General features: G+C 36.5%; 1 protein-coding gene across 1 annotated transcript in view; it reads right to left on the minus strand.

The window, feature by feature from the left end:
* Kpna4 (karyopherin subunit alpha 4) overlaps positions 1 to 19,195 on the minus strand; it is a 65,079-nt gene that overhangs the window by 45,306 nt on the left and 578 nt on the right. The gene's annotated exons all lie outside the window — the stretch shown is intronic.

A 19,195-nucleotide genomic window follows, 5' to 3' on the forward strand; every position in this document is an offset into this window, starting at 1 on the left:
AAACGAATGAATGAATGAATGAATGAATGAATAAATGATTAAAAAAAAAACCTTTCATCAATTTTGTTAACTTCAACACCATAAAAGTTCTGGAAAGATACCTGTGGTGAGCAGCAGAAAAAAAACCTATCAGAGATTTGGTGTCCAGAAGCTGGAATACAGCAATGTGAGGAAGAAAAGGAGAGAAGTGGGTTCCTGGGACCTAGGAAGAAATTGAAGCAAGAACTGAAGTCCTCGGGCAGAGCAAAGAGGGTATTTTCAATGAAGGAAGAGATAGCAGGCAGTGCTTTCTCCCAAAGGCTGGAGTCACTGTGTAGGAGGGAGTGGCTTGAACCTGCAGTTGTATGATGACTACTGGCAATCTTAGAGCCCTTCACTGAGAAAGGCAGTGGAATGGATTAGTGAATACAGTGGATTATAGTGGCTGGTGAGTTTATTTGGATTCGGACAACCCCTAGCAGCTCTCAGTAGCAGGGTGAGACTGCTGAGTTCAAGCCAGTAATAGGTCAGGAAGCCTAGTTCAAGCTGGCCAGTGCCAAAGAACCAGAAGTTGACAAAAGCAGGAGGTAACTTCTCATCTCCAATAAATAGAAGAGCTAGTAAGTATCTTGTAACAGAATCAAAACCCGAAAGCCAGCTGCACCTGGAAGACATCTGAGAAGTGGTCATTTCCAAAGGGTTCTAAATATTAGAATAATGCTACTCACCACAAACAACTTATAAACATCAACTTAGGACTTAAAAAAAGCACATGAGAAGAAATCTCAACAAGATGCATCCCAGGTCACCAAAGGCAAGCTGGGGGAGTGGAGGGATAAGGTAGAACAATTTGAAAGCCACGTGCCTGGATTCTGAGCAGATAAATGAGGCTTTACAAAAACTCATATCAGAAATAATTTCTAAGATAACTACAAAGATGGTGATAACAAGGAAAGGTATGTTTGGTGACTTTACAGCAGATACAGATTAAAAAAAACAAAACAAAACAAAAAATAAAACCCAGAGAATCCTAGGAAAATGATGAAAACCATTCATGAACGCCCAACATATGAAAGAAATGGGATCCATGACAGGTTCAAAGTGATATCCACAAAACTAAAAATTCCATTGAAAATATATGCAGCAGAATAAGTCAATCTAGCCAGGGAGATGGCTCAGTGGAATAAGTGCTTCCCTGGCAAGCTCAAGGGCCTGAGTTCAATCCCCGGTTCTGCCAAAAAGAATGAGTCAATCTGAGAACAGAATTTCAGATACAGAGACCGAAGTGCAGTTCATGATGATGAAAAAGAATATAAAATTGACCAGTGAAAAGCAAGGGATAATAAGAATGACATTAAAAAAAACAAAACAAAACAAAACTATTCACAGAAATCATGGCAGAAAACTTACCAAGTAGGTAAAAAGAATTGGACATACAGGTAAGTGAGGAATACAACTCCCAAGTAGCCACAATTAAAAAAAAAAAAAACCTACCAAGGCATATAATACTCAAGAGTCCAGAATTTTAACACAAAAACAGAGCTTTAAAAGCTATGAGAAAAGAAATAAATCGCCTATAAAGGCTAGAAACACAGCAGACTTCTTAATGCAACCCTCAAGTCAAGGAGAGCTAGGAGTGAAATATTTTAAGACTTAACCACAGAATTATCTTTCAAAACTGATGGAGAGGACTAGCCAAATAGCTCAGTGTATTAAAGCACCTGCTTAGGCAGACACAGGGCCTGGGGTATAATCCTTGGTCGGAGACAGTGAATGAAATTGGGTGTGGTGGCGTGCACCTGTAATTCCAGTACTTGGAAGGCTGAAAAAAGGAGGATTACTATGAGTCTGATCTGTGTAGTGAGACCCTGTACTAAATACACACACACTGATGGAGAAACAAGATATTTACATAACAAAGAATACCTGAGAAAATTCAGGAACACAAAATCAGCACTTTATTCTGAAGGAAATTCTAGAGATAACAAGGACCACAACTCCATGAAGGCCAACAGAATGAATCTATCAGGCAAGGAACACAATTAAACAACAGGAAACAAAAGGAACCAAGACAAAGAAAATAACATTATAAGGGTAAGTCAACCCTTATCAGTTATAACCATCAATGTTAATGGTCTCAATTCATCAATCAAAAGAAGCAGACTGGCCCAATAGACCTAGGAAGCAAGATCCAACAATATGCTCTATACAAGAAACACATTTAATTAAAAAAGAAATTCAGTGACTGAAAGTCAGATGGCAAACAATACCCCACATTATAGGAACCCAGAAAAAAGCAGGGGCTTCTATCCTATTTGTAGACAAAAAGAATTCAAGACTGATTAAAAAAGATCACTGAAAATCAATATACACTGTAAAGGAAACAATCCAAGAGTAATAGATAACAATCATAACTATACATGCACCAAAAACCAAAGCACCAACTATATAAAACTAATACTAACCTCCAACCCATGTTGATCTAAAAAAAAATCAAATAACCACTAATATAATTGCAATGGGAGACAAAAAACAACAAAGTATCAAAGCTGAACCAAAGTTTTGAACAAATGGATTTAGTAGATGTCTACAGTGTTACATCTCACATAATACATATCTTTTTCAGTTGAACATGACGTGCTCGAATAGACCACATACTAACTCAAAGAGCATCCTTAAAGTAAATATAAAGGAATTAAAATTATCCCAGGCATATTATCAGACCACACTGCCTTGAAAAAGACAGAGGAAACCACAAGAATTTCATAAACAAGACAATGACAAGACAAAGGAAACCACAAGAATTTCATAAACAAATGGAAGCTAAATAGCACCTGCCTGAACCAATGAGTTCTAGATAAAATTAAAGAAATTAGATAGTTTTTATAATTAAACCATAATGTGAATGCAATATATCAGAACTTAAGGACACTATGAAGGCAGCTCTACAAGAGAAATTTATAGTGGTGAATTCATATATCAGGAAGAGTGTGCACAAACAACATAATGTTGAACCTCAAGCTTCTAGAAAAGGAAGAAAAAGTCAAACCAAATCCCATACAAGGAGGAAAGGGAGGAAATACAAAGGTCAGAGCAGATACAGATGCAATGGAGACTAAGAAAACAATATGACGAATCAATGAATTGAGTTGGTTCTTTTAAAAGGTTAAATAAAATTGACAAGTCATTAGCCAACCTTATCAAAGGATAGAAAAAGACAGAAAACCCATACAATTAGGAATAAAAAGGGTAAAATCAACACACTGCAGAAATCCATAAAATCAATACCTACTTTCAGAACCTTTATTCTAATAAGATGCAAAACTCAAAAGATATGGAGAGATTCCTAGATTATCAATTACCAAGCTGAACCAAAAACATACAAAAATTCTAAATAAATATCAATGAAATTAAAGATGCAATTAAAAACCTATCAACAAAGAAAGGCTCAGGCCCTGATGTATTCACTGCTGAATTCTACAGAAAGTTTAGAAAAGACCTAATGTTATTAATTCTTAAACTCTTAAATGAAATGAAAACAGAAACAGTATTCCCAAATTCATTTATGGAAGGAATCATTACCTTGATACCAAAACCAGAGAAGGATCCAACCAAAAAAAAGAACGATAGGCCAATCTCCCTAATGAAAGTAGATGCAAAAATCCTCAATAAGATACTGGCAAATAGAATGCAGCAAATCATCAAGAAGATCATATACAGTGGTCAAGTAGGAGTCAACCTTGGGTTGCAGGGATGGTTCAACATATACAAAACAATATATGTAATGCATCACATTAACAAAGCCAAGAGAAAAAAATATGATCATCAATAGATATAAAAATGTGTTGACAAAGCACAACAACCATTCATGATTAACACCCTACAGACATTTGCAATAGATTGTATCTCAAGCTGATAAAAGCCATCCATGACAAACCAACAGTCAACCTGGCTAATGGAAACATTAGCCAAAGCAATTCATTTTTACTAACTAAATTGAGTAGCATTGCTGGACACAAAGTCAACACTCAAAAATCAACAGCATTCCTATACACAAACAACAAACCCACTGAAAACAGAAATTAAGAGAAATAACACCTTTAAAAATATCACTGAAGGGGCTGGGGAGATGGCTCAGTAGAATAAGCGCTTCGCTGGCAAGCGCAAGGGCCTGAGATCAATCCCCGATTCTGCCCACCCCCCCAATCACTGAAGAAGGAAATGCCTGAGAATCAATTTAATGAAGGAAGTAAAAGAACTTTACATTGAAAACTCCAGTACTCTGAAAACAGAGCTCAATAAGGGTATCAGATAATGGAAAGATACTCTTGTGTTCTTAGGTAGGAAACACCACTGTAGTAAAAAGAGCCATATTCCCAAAATTGTTAACAGAATTTAATGAAATCCCAATCAAAACCCCACTAGCATGCCTCACGGAGTTAAAGAAAACCTTAAAATTCATTTGGAACGAGGCACCTTGAATAGCAAAGGTAATTTTGGGTAACAAAGTAAGGCAGTGGGAATCAGAATTCCATTCAATGAAAGCAAGAGACAGGAAAAGGAATATTGTGGGACTGTCCTGCTTCAAGGTGGTATATGGTTAGTTTTTTGGACTTATGTGTAAACATAAGAAATATATAATTCTTTATGCCTATTTTTAAAATATATTCTAATTTTTAAATTTTTTTATCATATTCTGTAGGTACTTTAAGTTCAACATATCAATACTTGATGAAAAATACCTGTTTCATGTTATGCCTAAGATGTTTGATATTCAGACAGATAGTGAGGCTAAGCTTCACAACCTAAGTTGTATGGTAATAACAATAAGCTTGTCTTCTGGATGGTTAACAACCTAAGTTTGGAGACCAAATTAGAGAAAAAGGAGGGCTGCAAGGAAAGCCAATATTTTGGTCCTAGCCTTCCAAGGTCAATTAAGACTTATAAGGTCAATTAAGGACATATGAGAACTTCTACTGTTACATCATGTAACTCAGTAGTGTCCCAAATTTTCTGATCAAGGAGATTATGGGGCCAAAGAGGAAAGTGATCGATGATGTAGAGTGTGCCTAAGCAGAGTCACATGGAGAGAAAATATTCTCTCAGGCTTTCACAGAGAGCACATTGGACAAGCAATGGCCGTGACTCATCCACATGGCTGACACTGACAAAGGTTCTACAATCTGAGGTACAGGATCTCAGGATAAATCCTGAGGGGATTTCACTGAACTTATCAGACCCAAAAGCTACAACTCTTGTTGCACAGGTCCTGCTTTACCTTGGTCTTAACCATCCAGCAGAAAAGCATAAAAACGATATATAAGAAGTAAAGCCATGCTGTTATGTTGAGCTATAGGGGACTCAGGTCAACAATTTTTGACATTGCCAGTCAAGCGGAAGATCCAATACTATTATGGGCTACTGGACTCTTTTAGAATATTTTGCTGAGCTTACACATCTATAATGTTCAAATAACGGAACTTAACAAAAAAAGGGGATACAGATGAATGTCCATTTTGTATCTGTGTATTCAAAGTGGTTAGGATAGATATATAGTTACATTCTCTTAATGAATAGAGGGATTTGTTCTAATGGTGTTTGTACCGCATCTTGTACAGCAATTAACCACTAGGAAGAATGTATGCAATGTGTTAAATTATTGAAACTGTCCTACCATTTGGTTTGAAACTGTCTCATTGCTATTTGTTTCTTATAAAATTAAGAAAAAAATCCCATTCAACTGGTGAATGGATAAAGAGGATTTCACACACACACACGCGCGCATACACACACACACACACACACACACACAATGGAGTACTACTATGCCATAAAGAATACAGGAGGGGAGGGGAAAGGGAATAAAAGAAGCAAGGTATATCAGGTATAGTTACAAACTCTCTATAATGAATGTATATATATCATTATGTGTACCTAAAATGTACTAAGAAAATAAAAAAAAAACCAATGCCCCCAAACACCTAATTTTTATTTGTACAGGTTAGCATGCACGGCAATGTAGTTTTTAGAATCATGATGATGCGGTAGGGTGGGGATGGGGTGAAGAATAGACCAAAATTGCAAACAATGAAGATCTATTTTTGCAAAAAATGAACCATTTTGTGACTATGGTATAATTTTGGGTTTTCCTATCTTGTACTTTTCTTGCCAGAAATTATGTTGTAATGCCAAAAGTATACAGAAATCATTTGGCTTTCAATAGCTAATTTTGGTAGCTTTAGAAAATTGACAAGCATACTCTGCATGTGTCTATATGCACACACATTGTGTTTAGTGGTGGTAGTGGTGGGGTTAGAAATAACTAGGTTTGTTGAAACACACATAATCTCTCAGAAATGGGAAATATTGCATAAGCTTTCAGAATAATTTATAGATTGATGACAATATATAAAAAATCCATTACAATAATAAAAACATCCTATTTGGGTTTTACCCCCTTTTTCATACTGGGAATTTAAGCCTAGGCCTTGTTCATGCTAAGTAAGCCCTTGCTACATCTCCAGCTTTTATATTTTTTATCTGAACGTAAGGAAAATTAGTTTAGGGTAGCTTATAAATGGGCTGATAAAAATCATTTCAAACTTCTTTAGTCTGTAACAGAAGAATTAAAAATTCAGAAACTGAATGAAAAATGATGACAACACGTGGGAGAAAACCCTGGGAAATCACTGAGGAAGAATAGAGTACAAAATCAGTGACATTACTGCTGAAGAAATCTGATGTCTCTGTCATATCCATTCTCAGCTGAGGAAAAAAACTGTTTTTTCTGTTTATATAAGTATTAAATGAAAACTACAAAAATTGAGAGACTAATGGTTTTCTTCAGAGAAAATATAAACAAATAGCATTACAGGATTTTCTAACTAAAGAGAACAGAAATCATTTAACTGAAACTTAGTGAAATTTCCAGACTCATGATACTATTAACAGAACTTGACTTAGCTCTGTGGCAGAGCACTTGCTCAGTAGGCACAAGGCCTTGGTTATAACCTCTCATACTGTACCTCCAAATAAAACACCCAAACAAAAAATACACTGCGCCTTTTCTTTCTCCTAAGAATATTTCATCTAATTCCTTCAAATATTTACTTAAGTGTCATCTATATGAAAGGCTTAGTGATGTTATTCTACAGTCCCAACTAGTTAGGAAGCTGAGGCAGGAGGATTGCTTATTTCAGGAGCTAGAGGCTAACTGGCAAAATAGCAGAACTTTGTCTTTAGGAAGAGAGGGAAAGGAAGAGGAGAGAAAGGAAAAGAGTAAAGGAAGGAGGGTGAGGTCAAGGAAGAGACAGAGGGAATGAAGGGTACAAAGCAGATAAACTCCACAATGTTTAGGGAACTTAGAGTCTGATGAGAAAAAATATAAATTATCTTGAAAAATGGAGGTTTAACTTTCAGTTAGTTTGTTCAAGCATAGCCTCTGTGAGTAAGTCACACTGAAGCTGACATTCAACAGATGATAAATAACAGGGCAAATAAATGGAAGAGGGCTGGGCATGGTGGTGAGGCTGAAGCAGGAAGATTAACATGAGTTTCAGGCCCGAGTAGTGAGATCCTGTCTCAAAAACAAACAAGAACAACAAACAAACAAAAAAACCCACATAAAATGAAGACTTCAAAAATCCAGAAAAGCATGAGGAAGGCATTCTGAAGGTCAGAGTAGCATATGTGAGGGATCTAAAGGAAGGACCATTGATATATGTGATAGGAATTAGAAGATAAACGAGTCTATTACCTAAGGGAGATAGTGAAGTGAACGAGGTACAATTAAACTAGGTTCAAATTTGGCAAGGCCTTGACAAGTAAAGCATCTAGAAGCTAAATGTGGTGGGAAGCTACTGAAGCAAAGGAAGAACATGATTTATTTTACCACTGGCTGAGAGGATGCTGAGCCTTAAACACCTAGGCATTCCACCACTGAGCTCCAGCTCCAGCCCTGATTTGCTTTTTTTTTTTTTTGTGGAACCGGGGATTGAACTCAGGCTGCTTGCCAGGGAAGTACGTATTCCACTGAGCCATCTCCCTGGCCCCGATTTGCTTTTTAAAAGAACTATGCTAGTTGTTTTATGAGTCAGAGAAGGACAATAGTAGAAACAAGGCAATCATGATGGAGACAAGACAATAATAAGGTAATAATGATTTGCCCCAGATTATAATAGTAAACAGAAAGTTAACAGAACAGAATGAATGAAAATGACATTAGGTAATGTCATACAATATTGTCTAAGAGGAACCACTATTTCTAGGGATGTTTCTGAAGGAAAAGGATGCTTCTTACACCATGTTACAACCCAGTTTCCTCATAACAGAGCTGACTGGTGCTAGGAGTTAGAAAAACTTACCTGTCAGCAAACAGCCAATCCATACACAGCAGGAATTTAAAAAAAAAACCTGCTTCAGCTTGGTTGAGCCTATCACCTTGGTCAGATTCTCTTTTAGTAACTTAACACAGATTTACACAAAGACTAAAAGTAATAGCTGGAAAAAAAAAATAAAACTTAGTAGTTGACCTGGCCACTGGCAAGCAGTACAGCAAGAGTCCATGAATTCCCACAGACACTCCCCTTCTATCTGGATAATGTGAGAACTGGCTCCATAACTTTCCTAACATCTCACTCTACTTAACCTAGTCTGAATAAAGGTTATATAGTATATGATTTTGTTTACGTATGAGCAGATACACCAGCATTCTACTAAAATAATGTTGGTACATGTGATAGTAAGGATGTGCCCTGAAAACATGTTGCTCATAAGAAGCTAGTCACAAATAATCATATAGTATATGATTTTGTTTACGTATGAGCAGATACAGCACAGAAACTATTTTTTTCTACTTCTTCACACAATCACTCAATACTTGTTCAATTCCCAGTTCTAAAAAAAAATTTTTCCTCAGTCCATTAAGACCCAGTTTCCCTTACATGGACTTTGGTGGAGGTCATGGGGCAGCACCAGCAGGTCTAAATTGGGGTGGAAAAGTTCAGTCCTTGCAGGCTTCATGAGATCGATTTCTGACCACTTTGCTGTGAATGGCACAACTCACACAGTAAGGCAGCTTCACATACAGCTTGGGAAGCACATAACCGTTGAACACACTCACTTTGGAAATGTCCCTGACAACAGCGGCCTCCACTATGTTCCGAAAGACAAACTTCTTAATGGCCTTATCTTTGGATATGCACCAGGTGCAGTTCGTGCAGTGAATAGGCTGCACATGACCGTGGCCCTTTTTGGCACAACTGTTATTCCTTCTCTTCTTTTCGTCACCTTGGAAAGGAGGACCCGAAAGAGCCAGAAAATGTTTTTAATCCTTCTGAGTTAATAGCTAGAACTGCTGGGAGACATGTTAACTATTTAACATTTTGAAGAACTCAAAAACTGCATTTCAAAGCAGGAGCAACCCCATTCCCCTACAGTGCTAGGGATCAAAACTACCCTTATGCAAGCACTCTACCCCTAAGGTATACCATAATCCATGTCTGCATCATTTTGTATTTCTATCAGCTGTGTATGAGGGTTTCACTTTTCATTTATTTTGTTATTGTCATCCTATTGGGCATGAAGTGATAGCTCTATTTTAATATTCACTTCTCTAATGACTAAAGGTACTAACCATATTTCTTATTTATTGATCTTAAGCTTTACATCACTAAAAGAAAATGTCATTATCTTACAGCTGGAGACCAAAAGGAAATTAAGATAAAATCTTGAAGAAAATAAGAAAATACAAACACTTTGCATTTTGTTTGATCAGAGCTGACCAACAAGCAAGCAACCTAATTCTATAGATATATGTGAGCACACAGATGGTATTCAAAGACAAAATAAAGTACCAACTGTCTATATCTCTCTTATTATTATTATTATTATTTTTTTTTGGCAGAACCGGGGGTTGAACTCAGGCACTTCACTTATTCTACTGAGCCATCTCCCTAGCTCCTCTATTGATTACTGACACTTGACAAACCTTCAGCTGTTTTTTAAATCCTTTTCTCTGCATTGCCTTCATTCTGGGCAAACCTGTAGTTTATGCAGAAGTACTAACAATCTTCTCATCTTTAACACAGACACTTAACCTCACAGCAGTTAGCTCAAGGATAAGGACATAAACCTAAACAACCAGCTAAGGATTGGCAGTATATATGCCTGTAATTCCAGCTGCTCAGAAGCCTGAGGTAGAAAGATCACAAGTTCAAGACCAGCCTGAGACATTTAGTGAGACCCAGCCTCAAAATAAAAAGTTAATATTCCTTCCACTAGCTAAAATAATTTGAGCTACATTTCTATTCCCTACAATGTACCTATTATAAAAAATCAGCTCATTCTGTCTTAAGTTCATCAGACTTAACTTTCAGTGTTAACATCAGAAGACATAGCAGTCTTAAAAAAAAAAAATCAGTATTCTAAAGACAGCCAGAAAATACCTGGGTTTCCTATCTACCTCCTAAAGACCCAAAATGATATATCTGCTTAAACATTTACAACTACTATTTTGCTTACTTCTCTGGCCCATTAACAGCTGGGTGTTGCTAAGGAAGACCAGGGTCAATGTGGCAGGATGGACAGCAAATAGAACTGGATCATTTAATACAACCAAGCAGAAACAATTCAATGTAGGGCTTTTAGGATGTACTACTGAATAAATTTACGCAATTGTTTGAGGAACCACACACACATACAAAAATAAGAGCGGGTATTAAGAGTTGATAATTAATAACTAGTTTTCATTAGGGAATAGGACACTGGCCCAGCTGAAATAGCTCATTAAGAGAGTGTTAGACAATGAGATAGGATATTTGTTTGTTAATATTAGAACATATGTCCCATGATCAAATTAGGTAACAACATTATCTCAGGATTTTGACTTTTGTTAATAAAAATTTAAAAAAATTCTCTGCCAAAATTCATTAAGTTTACATAAATTAAATTTTGGATAAAAGTGACAATTCATAATTTTTTTCTAATAGTGAATAAATAATAATAATAATATAAAAACACTTAGCATTTTAAAAATAATGTAGTACCAGCAAATGTCTATGAATGACTTTAAATCATTATGGTACTACACAGTGTGAATTAGAGTTGCTCTTTAAATTTAGAATCTTTTAGGGAGACAGCTACAAAAATCTACATAAACATTTATTAACCTACTTTTAACACAGGATTAGAGAAATAAACTTAGAAGCTAGCGATTTTTGACAGTCTGGCTGAAGCATGTGGAAGAAAGCAGGCATTTAATAAAGGAAAGGCTTTTTTTTTCTGATTTCTGTGAACAGGATTATAGCACAAAGCAGTAAAAAGGAACTGCAAGCAAAATGTTATTCTGACAGTTAACATTTACTGGTTAATAGGATTTAATATATGATGAAGGAAGTTGACTTAGATGATAACTTCCATAACTTTAAAATTTTCATTTAGACTATTTTAACCCAAGTTATTAAAAGCATTAAAAAATGACAGTCACCTATAGGAGAAGCAATAATGACTAAAACAGTAGTTCTCAAAATGTGCTCTATGAGCTCCTATGGGGAGCCTTGAGACCTTTTCTGACACTATTTTCCTAATTACTACTAGTGACTGTGCATGTGCCAACACATGTTTATGTTAACATTTGCAATGATACAAAACAAGTAAAATTGCTAGCAGTTTAGCATGAATTAAGGCAACAGCACTCAGTTATAATCTCCCATCCAAGTACTAACCAGGCCCAACCCTGCTTAGCTTCCAAGATCAGATGAAATTGGGCACATTCAGGGTTGTATGGCTGTGGACTATAATGTTATTGTTTTGCACAGTTAAACAAACCAAAAAGCTCACTTAAGAATAGCCTTGATGAAACAGTAAAAAAACAACAAAACAAAACAAAAACCCACAAACATTTATTAAATACTGGGCTTTTCTTTATAATTTTGTAATAAATTAAGGATTACTCATATATCACTTCTGCACACTAACTTCTACAGCTGGATGACCATCTCCAAGAAGTACTTGTGCAGCTGAACTGTGAATTACTAGCCACTTTTTTGGGGGGTGGGGGGAGAAGCACCATATTTATCAGAAAGGACAACAGAGAAATCATGCTTATTCAGACTTAGTGTCTGACAGATGTTCTACAAAAATAAGCAAAGAAAGCCCATGACTTGGAGGAAAACAACTTATAGTATTCATTAAAAATGATGAAATCTGAGCTTCCTAGTGAAATTCAGAATGTCTCAAAGCTTGTACCTACCACTGTGGCCTTAATAAACTTCTAACACCAAAGATTTCTCTGAATTATGTGCTGAGCATAATGAATGATTTTTTTTTTCTCATATGATAGAATGCATTTGGAAGACCTATGTAACTTCAGTGCTGTATCCCAACTTCAGGAGCCATCTCTTAGGACCAATGTATTTCAATGTAATGGTGAAGAAATGTTGACTGAAATAGCTTGAGACTATACTACAATTAATCTCCACAGAGTCATGGTGCAGTATCAAAGAATACTTTTCATAAGTATAATAAAAAAGCAGTTATTTTTCAAATGTCTCTTTAAAGCAGTATGTTCTTCATATACTTTGACATTGCATCACAAGACTGAATTCAGAAACAGATACGGGAACTCAGCTGTCTTCTCTTAAACCAAACACTACAGATTTGAAAAACAATGTTAAATGTCATCACTCTTCCTACTATTTTTGGTTTTGAAAACTAAATTTATTTTTCATTAAAAATTTTATGAATGTGACTTCATAACTGTACTATGATTGTATTATTTCTGGAATAAAGGATATGAGCTCAAAAAAAAATTTTTATGTTTAGTTGGGTGTGATAGAACAAACATATAATTCTAGTTATTTGTCTGTAACCCAAGATACTCAGCATGTTGAAGAAGAAGGATCACAAGTTCAAGGTTGTTCTGGACAATTTAGCCCCTGTCCCAAAAATAAGATATAAAGAGTCAGGGAAAGTGGTAACACAGTGCCCACCTAGCATGCCAGAGGCCCTGAGTTCAACCCCTGGCCTCACAAAAATACATAACGTTTATATAATACTCCTTTATTTTAATATGCTTAAACATTTTGTTGTGGTACTGGGATTTGAACTTAGAACCTTGTGTATGCTAAGCAAGAACATTACCACTGAGCTACATCCCCAGCCCATGCTTAAACATTTAAAAAAATTCTTAACTTTAACTTCAATTTCTCAAATGGAAGACATCAATAGAAATTCACAAACAAAAATTCAGGCTCCTTAGTGAGCCCAAAATCTTTGAAAACTTCTGATTTAAGGTCATTACAAATAGTTACATACTGTCCTTATTTTGTAGGTGTCAATCAAATGATTGTACCTTTAACTGTAGAAAAAGAAAGCCTCCTCTAACCCTATCTTTTATCAAACCTAGATAAATGGAAAGCATGAAAAACAGATTGTGATTTCTAATGTTTGAGTTCACAAATGAGACACAATTCAAAAATCTCCAGGAAAAGAAAAGAAAATGGTGAATACTTGTTTTACCTCAGATCAGTGGTGGTAAACCTGTGGCAGGCATGCTGCAGCTGGCTGTCTGCATCATTGAAGATCTAAAAGGTCTGCCATCACTGCCATAGACTATACTAGGTATTCTCACATAAAATCTTTTAATTAAATTTGAGATTTGTCTTAAGGCTTAAAAGTTAAAGGAAAGTACTATAGTATGGTATAGGATGAAAAGTATAGACTTTATTTTGACATTTCTAAATTAAAATCATTCGCTTCATTATGCTATTAAGTCAAAAAACATGTTTCTTCTTTAAAATGAACTTAATAATTCTTATTTATAAGACTGAGACAAATGAGAATATAGTTAAAAGCATGTACAGCAGGTGCTCAAAAGTCGTCTTCAATCATACTTCTGTCCCAATACTAAACCAGGAAGTACTAAGATTAGGAATCAGGGTTAAATTTTCTTTTTTCAGTACTAGACATTGAACCCAGGGGCTTGTGTATGCTAGGTAAGCACTCTACCAGCTACATACTAGTCTCAGAGTTAAAATTTGACAAGACACTCTCATTTCATCATTATAGGCCTTGGGTCAATGAATGCCTATCCCAGAAAATATTCAGAACATTTTTAAAGATCCACCACCACTATCAGTGATTAGGAATTAATGATAAAAAACTACCTACGTTAGCTTGCATGAGGTCCTGGGATAAATCCTCAGCACCAAAAAAGAAAACGAAACTATCTATGCATCTTCTCAAGGTAGTTTTATTCTTTCAAATTTAAACTACTTTATAGTTCTTTTGTATCTTGTGTATTCATTTAACATATTAATGATTACGAGAAACAAGGACATCTTGCCATCTAAGAAAATCATCAATGCAATTGAACCTGCCTCCTCCCAAAATGTGTGAAACTAGGGAAGAGAGTGGAAGAAGGGACGTGCTGGTGGGAAATTGACTATGGTATGTTATGTGCAAGTGGAAAAAAAAAAAGAACAAAAAAAATTTGGTTCAATCCCTGCCACCACAAGCTGCGCTGGCCCCGCCTTCAGGTGTGCTGAGCTGGCCACAGAGTCCTGGCAAGGTGGTGCACACCTGTAATCCTGGGAGGCTAAAAACACGGAGAATCACTGAGTCCAAGCTGCGTAATGAGACTCCATATCAGATACATAAAAAAAAAAAAAAAAAAAAAAGAAGCAAGAAAAAGAAAAAATAATCTGGCTCAGAGAATGAGCCAAATAAAACATTTTAATGAAAAAATATTATCAATGAAATAACTCAAGTTGACTGCCTCAAAAACCAAAAAAGGTAGCAGGAGACAAAAGAACAATCTAATTACTAAGTATATTTCTATCATATATTTCATATTGTCACATGCTTGGACTAATACATGAAAAATTAGACAGCAGTTATTTTAGGTACAGTTAATGTGTTCCAAGATTTGTGATGAGAGAGGTCAGTCTCTAAAAGTTAACGACACTTAATAGCTTAACAATCCTTTTCCCTCTGAACACTAACACAAATCACAAAACTATTTCTAAATAAAAGAACTGATCAATTTTATTAATCTCTTGCCAACCAAGCAAACTATTTTTAAAGTTCAACTGACTTCACATCTTATGCTATGTGAACTGTAAATTTAATTCTATAGTAATTTAGTACTGCTTTATATTCAGGGTAAATTTTCTTTCCCAGGGGCTGGCCAGATCACCTGCAGGGGCAGGGGGTTCTATCCCTGGCCTGCTGTACAGTCCGACCCCTGGGGCATGCTGAGATGGCAATTAAGACTGGGCATGGTGGCACATGCCTATATACCCAGCGCCTGGGAGGCTGAAAACAGGAAGATCACTACAAGTCTGATCTGCATTGTGATAAAGTGAGACTTTATGGACCCTGTACTAAATACATAAAAAACAAAAAAAAATTCCCAAAATCTAATTATCTTTCTAATATCTTGAACTCTATTTTAGCCAAACACTCTCAAAACTTTTATGAAAACTACTCAAGCTTAGTAGAAACTGTGTGAAAGAATTTCCTCTACTTTAAAAAAAAAATGTTGGCCAGGGAGATGGCTAAGTGGAGTAAGCGCCTCCCTGGCAAGTGCAAGGGCCTGAGTTCAATCCCCGGTTCCGCAAGAAAAAAAAAAAAAGGTTCACTAATTCTCTGAACCCAAATGCCCTTCAATATGTAAATGCATGTCCCTCTATTAAAAAGCACTGTCTAACTATTCAATGTAACTTGGGAGTTCAACATGACTTAAAACTATATACAGACACACATACACAAACACAAAACCAGCCAACTACAGATCAGGTAATAAAAATTATACTGAATCTTATTAAATTATTTGCTTTTCCTCCAAAAGAAAATTGCTAGAGAGTTCCCTAACAGTGACCTATTAATCTTTACAACTCTCGAAGCAGGCATCAAGCACCTTCAGTTTTAGAAGATAAAAGAATCCTAAGACTAAGTGATTTCCTTCAAGGTCACATACAAGTTAAACTCCAGAACTTTGTGCTCATCATTTCTAATCAAACAAACTATTAGATCAATTTTTTTAAAATGCTTAATAGTTCAAAGACTATAATCATAAAAATACAAACTGGATTCTGAAAACTTAGTATGAAAATAATATAAAATATCTCGATTTTTTAAAAACCACAGATTACGTGTCATAATGGTATTATGGATATATAAAATTAATTGTATACCCAGGGGAGGTGGCACATACCTTGTAATGCTAGCACTCTAGAAGGCTGAGGCAGAATGATCCACCATGAATGACTTAAGAGAGAACTTGTCTCACATTTTTTAAAAAAGGGTTGAGGATTCAGCTCAAGACAAAGACCCTGGGTTTAATCCCCAGTAAAAGAGGGGTGGGGGGAGATGCTATACAGCACTGGTCTATACTTCTTTCCAAAGACCTCCCAATGAAACAGCTATCATAACACCTAGAACAAAATACATAAACCAAAAAAGCGATGTGTCCCTAGAATTTGTTGTATACTACATAATTATAAATGTAACACAGTGACCACAGTTACAGGGGGAAAAATAGGTACAATAATTATGTTCTGAGACAGGCATGGACATTAATTAGCACATACTTAAAACAGACCATTGTAATGTTCTCTAAGAATAATAAACAGTATTTCTGTGTCATTACAAGTACTGTATGTGATTTCGCAGAAGCTGTTTTCTGTTTTGAATTTCAGTGCTTGAAATCCAACTCAGGGCCTGTTATACTCTACACAAGCATTCTATCACTGACTTTATGTGGTATCTACCTTTGCCTGGTATATGTGACTATGAGTAAGTTACAGTAAAGAGTGTGTATTAGAGTCAAAAGTCATGTCATCAGATGGAAAAGTGGAAACACTCTAAATTATATACAGGAGTATCAGTTACTCAAGGCTGCCCAAAGCACTTGTCCAAATAGCTGTTTAATACATATTTTACTTATATGTTTTAAATCATGGCATATTCTAATATTGACTCAGCACTTCATGTGAAGTGGCAAGAAACACAGAACAAGGGATTAGACAAATTTTAAAAACAAGGGTAACTTTAGAAAATAGCCTGGAAGTCCAATAAAGGTGGTCCAATAAAGTCCCATATGACCCAGCAATTCCACTCGTGGGTTCATAACCAAGGGAAATGAAAACATACATCCACACAACAATGCACATGTATGTTCATAGCAGTGTTATATATAGTAGCTAAGAGATGTTAATAACGCAAATGTTCATGGATTGAGGAATGGATAAATGTAATACAATATATCCATATGTTGGAATATCACTCAGAAGGATGGACATATTGACATTATTGTTACAACACAGATAAACTTTGAAAACAGTCTATTTCCAAAGAAATCAGGCATAAAAGATCACAAATTGTATGATTTCATTTATATGAAATGTACAGAAAAGGCAAATCCAAAAAGACAGAAAGATGTTGCTTGGGGCTAGGTAGCTGGGAAATGAAGACTGACCCTACAGTGAAGAGCAAGTTTCTTTTTGGGTGGTGAAAATGTTCTAAGGTTGATTTTGGCAATGGCTACAGAACTTTGAATAATTTTTGTGTGTGTGTGTTTTTGAGACAGGGTCTCCCTATGCAGTTCAGGCTGGCCTTGAACTTACTATGTAACCCAGGACAGCCTCAAACGCACACCCATACTCCTGTGCTGGGCTTATAGCTGTGGGCCAATGTGCCCAGTAGCCAAAATTAATTTTAATGAGTGAACTGTATGGTACGTGAAATAAAAAATGAGTGAATGCACTAGAAATGTAAAGCACACAGGGGAAAAAAAGATTATAGGGTTTATTAGGCCCTTCGTTACTATTTTTCTGGATTATGTGGTATTTATTAACTTTTAAGTTTGTATTTTAGGCCAGGGGTGGTGGCACACACCTGTGATCCCAGAACTGGCCTGCAATCCCAGTACTCAGGAGGCTGAAGCAGCTTTGTATGCTGGAGACCAGCATGGGCTACAAAGTAAGCAGAAGACTAGCCTGAACTGCTTAGCGAGACCTGTCTCAAAAACACAAAAATAAATAAAAGGTTTTTTTTTTTTTAATTTTTTAAATTAAGACAAGGTCTTCCTTTGTAGTGCAGAGTGCAGGATGGCCTGAATTCAGGGCAATCCCTCTGCCTCTGCCTTCTGAGTAATGGATTTGCGGTCCTTGTGAGATTATAGGCATATGTGGTAAAACTGTGACTTTTAACTTAAAATATATTTCAGCACATGGTTACAGAAGCAAATAAGTTTACTCAAAGTCATAAAGTGGATATTTAAAAGGCTGTGATATTTGAATTATTCCAATAAAGATACTAATTTTTTTGTTAGAAAAAGGACAGTATCACCTGTAAACCAAAACTCACAGGATAACTACTGTTGGACATAGTTTTCAAGCAAATGGTCATGTGCAGAAACAGACTATGGGAATTTAAAGATCATATTATAAAAACCAATAGAATGTCAACTTAAACTACCACTTTCTCTTGAAAGCTAAGTTCTAGACTCTGAATCAATTTTTTAAAGATAGCTAAATTCACAGACCTGAAAGGAACAAGTGTTTTATCAAAAAAATTTCATTGGATTAGGTGTGTTTTTAACACATACACTTTACATGGACTGAAAACTTCAGGTGCAGCTGTGTGTAATACGGCAAAGCTCCTCTTTTTTAAAATAATAGGACGGTGCCTTTCCATCGCCCCCCCGCCCCCCCCAGCAGGTGGAGAGAGGATACTGTAGACTAGAGGATGACAGCTTTGTATAACCCTCTGGACTTTATACTTTAGAATACAGCTGGGTTAAAGAGGAGGTAAAGAGATTGGGGACAAGCTGCAATAAAGGGTATCTTTTTGCCTGGAAGAGGGTACACCGTGAGCCACATCTTGAATCAGCTATATTCAGAGCGAAACAGAGGCCGCTGGAAGGCACTGTTAGCGCCAGACTGGCTTCTCACGCAGCCCTACGTCCCTTCATGGAGAAGTTGACTCCCGTAGTTTGGATACCGGGGAGAGGCAGGGGAAAAGCGGGAGTAGGGAAAACCAGAAATAATGTCTTTGCCTTTAACTAGAGACGCCTCTGGCGTTGGGGAGGAAGTTCGAGTCCCAATCACTTGCCGCACGCCGGTCCCCACCAACCCCCCTCTCCGCGTCGCCTGACGCCGGGTCCGAGCCCTGGCGAGAGCCGGCTTCTCTGCCGCCGCCGCCGCCGCCGCCG

This window comes from Octodon degus, unplaced genomic scaffold (assembly GCF_000260255.1).
Source record: "Octodon degus isolate 3935 unplaced genomic scaffold, OctDeg1.0 scaffold00115, whole genome shotgun sequence".
Classification (NCBI taxonomy): domain Eukaryota; kingdom Metazoa; phylum Chordata; class Mammalia; order Rodentia; family Octodontidae; genus Octodon; species Octodon degus.